Source organism: Oryzias latipes, chromosome 21 (genome assembly GCF_053564925.1).
Source record: "Oryzias latipes strain Hd-rR chromosome 21, Olatipes_Hd-rR_3.1".
Taxonomy (NCBI): domain Eukaryota; kingdom Metazoa; phylum Chordata; class Actinopteri; order Beloniformes; family Adrianichthyidae; genus Oryzias; species Oryzias latipes.
The window spans coordinates 14,566,504-14,573,094 of record NC_136257.1 but is presented as its reverse complement, the minus strand read 5'-3'; positions in this window follow the sequence as shown (position 1 = coordinate 14,573,094).

The following is a 6,591-nucleotide window of genomic DNA, read 5'->3' as shown; positions in this document are numbered from 1 at the left end:
CGCTTGGAGGTGGTTGTTTTTCAGGCGTATCGAAATAATTAAATTATTCTCCAAAACAGCAATGGAAACACTTTTTTCTAATTAAATGAGTCCAACAACCGGATGGCAATGCGCTACTTGGTAGACTGGGGTTTCCTTTTGAGCATTGCATAGCGGGCGCCACAACAGGTCCCACAGCATCACACAGCTCTTCAAAAGTTGAGCGTGTCATAATGAATTGTTGGATCCACAGATCCTCTGTAAAATCCCCACACTCCATTTGGGCTTCATCCAAAGCTGCTCCCACGTTTAAGGAGCTCGCTGCTTGATGGCCTGCATAAAACGCAGATGTTTCCTTTAACAGATGATGAGCGCTAGTGCCGTAGCAGAAATGGGAATGTATCTGCCGTAAATCATTGTTCCTATTCATTGCTGTGTTTTTGAATGACTTATCGCGTGAGTTGGTTTGTGTTTATTTGCGTAATTATGATTTAATGGAAACAGTGTCATTGCAAAATTGTGTTTTTTTCGACATTTCTAGAATTTTGATAAAGATCTCATATTGTCACGGTTTTAGGTTTTTCTGCTTTTGTGTTCCAGTTGTTTTTTTTTCTGTGATGTTTTGAGTATAACTTCCTGTTTTATTGTGTTGTTCCCTGGTTTAGTGTTTTGTGTATTTCGAGTCTCTAGCCTGCCGTATGCAGTGGTTTTGTTTTTGTAGTTTTGTTTATTAAAGCCCTCGTTCCCCTGCAACCTCCTGCCTCGTCTCCTCTCTGCGCCTGGGTACTCCCTCATCTTCTCCCCGTAACATTATGGACCAGCCTAATCTGTACCCAGCAGAGAGGACCTGTTTCTGGTGGACCCCTGAATGGTCCCAGATCCCCTCCTCTTTTTTCGACGGGAGTGGTATGGCCGTGAGAGGTGGCCGTCATCGCAGCCGCCGCCGTCCTCATCGCAAGTCCTCTCCTATTTCCTGGATGGAGCCAGACGTTCTCCGGCATCAGTCCTTCCTGGACCCTCTGGACGATGATTTTTGGCTCTGGAAGGACTTTTACCGGGAGGATGAGGGGGTCGAGACCCAGTGGGCCTTGAACTGCCCCCAGCTCCCTGCCTCCATCTTTGACAGGAGTCATCTGGCAATAAGGGGGGGACGCCGCCGACGTCATCGCCGCCGCCCTTCTCGACGTCCCGTCCCGTTGAGACACCTCAACCCCTTCCTGCACCAGACGTCTGGCCCGAGCCCCCTGCACCGGACGTCTGGCCCGAGCCCCCTGCACCGGACGTCTGGCCCGAGCCCCCTGCATCGGTCGTCTGGCCCGAGCCCCCTGCACCGGACGTCTGGCCCGAGCCCCCTGCACCGGACGTCTGGCCCGAGCCCCCTGCACCGGACGTCTGGCCCGAGCCCCCTGCACCGGTCGTCTGGCCCGAGCCCCCTGCACCGGACGTCTGGCCCGAGCCCCCTGCACTGGACGTCTGGCCCGAGCCCCCTGCACCTGCTGCGGACCCTGAGCCCCCAGCTCCTGCCGCGGACCCTGAGACCGAGCCCCTTGCTGCGGACCCTGAGCCCGAGCCCCCAGCTCCTGCCGTGGACCCTGAGCCCGAGCCCCCTGCCGCGGACCCAGAGCCCCCTGCCGCGGCCCCGAGCCCGAGCCCCCTGCCGCGGACCCCGAGCCGCCAGCTCCAGACTGTGAACCCGAGCCACCAGCCATTTGCTGGTCGGACCCACCTCGCCGGACTGAACGGCCTCCCGGCCGTCCCCCGGACCCGCCTCGCCGGACCGAACGCCCTCCCGGCCGTCCCCCGGACCCGCCTCGCCGGACCGAATGCCCTTCCAGCCGTCCCCCAGACCCGCCTCGCCGGACCGAACGCCCTCCCGCCCGTCCTCCGAACTCGTTCTCTGGACCCCCTCCTCATGGGCTTAGTTGTGGAACCTCGGTGCGGTTCCTTGAGGTGGGGGTTATGTCACGGTTTTAGCTTTTTCTGCTTTTGTGTTCCAGTTGTTTTTTGTTCTGTGATGTTTTGAGTATAACTTCCTGTTTTATTGTGTTGTTCCCTGGTTTAGTGTTTTGTGTATTTCGAGTCTCTAGCCTGCCGTATGCAGTGGTTTTGTTTTTGTAGTTTTGTTTATTAAAGCCCTTGTTCCCCTGCAACCTCCTGCCTCCTCTCCTCTCTGCGCCTGGGTACTCCCTCATCTTCTCCCCGTAACACATATCTGTGGGATGGAAACACAGCTATTGTCTCAGATAAAAATAATAAGTTAATCTGGACGCAAATTTAAAAATTCTTTGTAAGATTTAAGGAATTTGCAGTAAAGGGAGGTGAATAAATAAGGGATACTGCCCTTTAAGCTGTTTGTTATCAGAAACTAATGTACAACACGTAAGCCTGAACCATCCAATGCAAAGTGGAGGACGGTTGCTTTCACAAAGTCGATTCATTTCTGATAATGAACACCTCGTCAGGCATTATTCCACGTAAAACATGATCTCTTACAAAATAAATAAATATTAAATCCTTTATTAGTTCTTTAATCTTTTAGGTGTAAATTGTTTTTCAAAAATGGGGAGTATTTAATACGTGGCGCGACACTTTGTCATGGCAGCAGACGGCAGCAGAACATCATGAGAAGTTAAACAAAGCCTCATTTTGTCAGGGTTTGGGTTTTTCGTCATGTTCCTGTTTCCGCCTCCGCCTTGGTCGTCAGCACCAAGGCTACATGTCTGACCCGCCAGCCAAATGCTGGTCTGACCTACCTCCCCTCTCGGCCAACTACTCGGCGGAGGCCTATGTTTCTGTTCCTGCCTCCGCCCTGACTGATGACTCAGCCAACTTTGACGACTCGGCCGACTGGCCTGACCCACCAGTGCCCGACGACTGGCGTGACCAGCGGGCGCACCACGAATTTACCACGCCGACCCCTGACTCCATGCCTGACCCGCCAACTGACTGCTGGTCATGTTCCTGTTTCCGCCTCCGCCTTGGTCGTCAGCACCTGACGACTGGGTCAACAGACTATATGTCTGACCCGCCAGCCAAATGCTGGTCTGACCTACCTACCCTCTCGGCCGAAGACTCAGCAGAAGCCTTTGCTTTATTCTTTCCGCCTTGGCCGATTCCGATGACCAGTCCGACCCGCTGGAGGATCCTGACTTTTCCACGCCAGCCCCAGACTTTATGCCTGACCTGCCAGGTCTTCGTCTACCTCGCCAGACAGTATGGCCTCCTGGCCGTCCTCTGGACCTGTCTAGTCTGATTTGCCCGTAAGTGCAGCCTTCCGGCCACCCTCTGGAGCCACCTCATTGACATCTTGGACAGTTTTGTCGGTGTGCCTGGTCTTTGTGGATTTTGTTTCCCATCAATGGTAGTCTTCCGGGCCTCATCGTCCCTTCATGGGACTGACTGTTCTGGAGCCTTGGAGCAGTTCCTTTGCCCCCCAAAGGAGGGGGGGGGTGTAATACTGTCAGGGTTTGGGTTTTATTCCTTGGTTTTTGCTTCTATTTTGTTCTGTCATGATTAGAGTTCTGTTTCCTGATTTATTTTGATTTTATTTTAGTTTCCTGCATGTAGTTGTTTTGAGTTTTACTTCCCTGCTCCCAGTCTCTCCTGATCATTGTCACTTGTGTCTTGTCAGTTCTGTTTGTATTTAACCCTTGTGCTATCTTAGATGACCCCACCCTTACATTGATGTGTTCTCCCTACCATGCCAAAGGTGGATAGGGATGAAAAGATTTCATGTAATCCATGGACACCAGTGAGGTTCACAAATCATTGAAGGAAAAAGGTTCAGAGCACTGTCTAGTGGGTCTAGATGACCCAACTCCCAATGTTAAAGTGCCTAGGAGAGCACAAGGGTTAAGTCTTGTCTCTGCAATCCTCTTCTGCTGGTCCATACGTCTTTTCCCTGAGCGTCTTCTGCCCTGTTTGCCTGTTTATCACAAGAGTTGGTTTTGTTTGTTTACCCTGCACAGCAGTGCTTTTTGCTTGAGTATTAAAACCCCTTTGTGTTTGGAACCACCTGATTCCTTGTCTCTGCATTTTGGGTCCTTCGTCAACCCCCCTACCTGACACATTTCAGAGGGAAAGTTCACCTCTTCCCGCCTGTTTTTGTCCAGATGATCAAGCAAAGGTTTGTTTCAACGAAAAAAAGTTAAAAGTCTAAGTAGTTTAATTCCTCTGGTGTCACCTCCTCATCTCCTCCTTTTTATACAGTATTCTCAGCAGGTTAAAAGAAACTATAAAACCACTCGAGTCTTTTCTACACGTGTCATTTCTGTTGCTCTGGTTGCCAACTGTGGATTAAGCCAGAGCAATAATATAGAACATTCAGGCTATGTGACCAGAATTTCTTCATTATCACTTTTTAATAAACACCCTGCAGCCAATCAGAATCCAGTTTTTACCAGGACCATGATAAAAAAATCTGTTGGTTTTTGTTTTCATTTCATTTTAAGTTCTTACCAGGGCATGACGTTATTCTCAGTACAGCAGCTGGTGGGGAAAAGGACAAGTCTCCCAACTCCACAAACTTTTCCAACAGGACCCTGCAGTCGGCTCACGGCCATCAGTGGTTGCAAAGAGTCGACTGAAGGAGAATGAAATGTAAGGTTTAAAATCCACCACCTTTCATGAAAACTCCTTTCCACTCAGTTCGGTTCTCTTCTCTTGTTTTTGATGTTTTTGCAGACTGTGCATGTTCATGTTGACTATTTAAAATGCACTCAAGGTTGCAAACAAACCCTCATGACAAAAGCTGCTGTCTGATTGGCCGGCTGGTAGAATGGAGGTCATTTGCTTCTTCCTGAACGCCACAAAACTGAAGAGATAATCAAAGATGATCATGTGGGCGACTGGAGTAGAGCGTGTACGTGTGTGTTCCTCTAATGTATGCAGGTCTTTGTTTGTCTAAAGGCAGCATGAGCGGAGCAGGAAAACACGAGGACTCGGTTCCGACCCTCATCAGGCTCACAGAAGGCTGAAACATGGATTTTGGGAGACATTTATGAGCTAGAGTTAATTAAATGCAAAATGTAAAACTAGGGGAAGGGTTTTTTCTGTGGCAAAACTAGTCACGTTTAAGCTTGGGAATTGTATTATTATTTATAATTCAACATTTCACTGTACTGTTAAAAACAAGTAAAAACACATTTTAAATTATATGTATTTTGTAATGGAAACCACAACTAAAACCACAACTGTTTTCCATTATAAAATGCTAACTTAGATCTAAAAAAAAGTAAATACATATAAATATGTGGAATTAAACATTTTTTCTAGATGTTATTATTATAAATTGGAGTTTCATTGCAAAACATAATGCGGAAAACATTTTAATAGTTATGATGTCATTTAAAAAAAACGAAAGCCAAACTGTGGATCACAAGATTAATATTAAAGAAGCTCCACAGGAAAACACACCTGCGCCACAACCATCTGCATCAGAAAGTGTTTGACTATGAATGGGAAATGCGATGAACCGATTCATGTGATTAAGGTTTATTTAAAGGGTTTTAAATGGCAAACTCTAGAGGGAGTTCGGGATAAAGACGAGATGCATGTTGTCTGACCTGAAGAGTCTTCACATGGCGTCACAGTCACAACCACCATCTTCTTGTCCAGACCTGAGCAGAAGGAGCCCATGGTCAGCGGGAGAAGGGCGAGAAGGACTCCTCTGGCTTTCATCCGCACGCTGCTCACAGCAGTTCTGTTGTCTGTGGATCTCTCTCCTCCAGAGAGTTGAGGTCTCTTACCCTGTACCCTTGTGTGAGCTCATGTGCACACGTGTGTGCGTGTTTGGGGGCGTAGGATAATGACCTTCCTTCACAAAATGAGCATCATCTGAAGGGGGAAAAAAAGCTGTTCTGAAGGAAATAAATCTGAGATAGATTGTTAGCATCTCAGCTGAGGAAAGACAAGCAGCTGAGACGTTCATAAGTGAGGTTTTACAAGAACGTTATGGTTTGAAAAAAACTATTACCTACTGATTGTTTTTTTCTAAAACAAGCTGATGAATGCAGCATGCACTGACTGGAACTCACACCCTAAACACAATTAAAGCTAAAGATGGGGTTTGTCAGATTTCCCCAGTAATGTGATCAGCTAAAGCAAAATAAGTTGACAATTGTTTTTTTTTTTTTTTTTTTTTTTTTTATTGCTTTGGACAATAGTGTGCTCTTTGTCCAAAGCAGGTCTAACAGGTTAAATGATCTGAATGGATTTCACTGATATAACTGTGACCATTGATTGCATATGAGAACTGGACTGAGTGACCCCTCCCCCTCACGTTTATTCAAAACAGAAAGCAATTGGTGGTTTCAAGAAGCCAAAATCCTGTGGACCTCTATAGAGAAATAAACAGCTATTATTCAGTCATTCTATTGGTCTGAATAATTATTCTGACTCTAATACCTTTTGTATGGCTATGCCCATATTGCAAAAATATATAAATAGACTGAATTGAATACACTTCATTGGAATCAGAAGAAAGCCATTTTCTATGGGTGACATCGTATACAGCCAATGCTGCAGACTTTATAAATGATGACTACTAAAATGTATGTAAAAGATTCTGGGCAACAAATGCTCCCCTCCAGACAGCATGGAAAGCTTTTATTT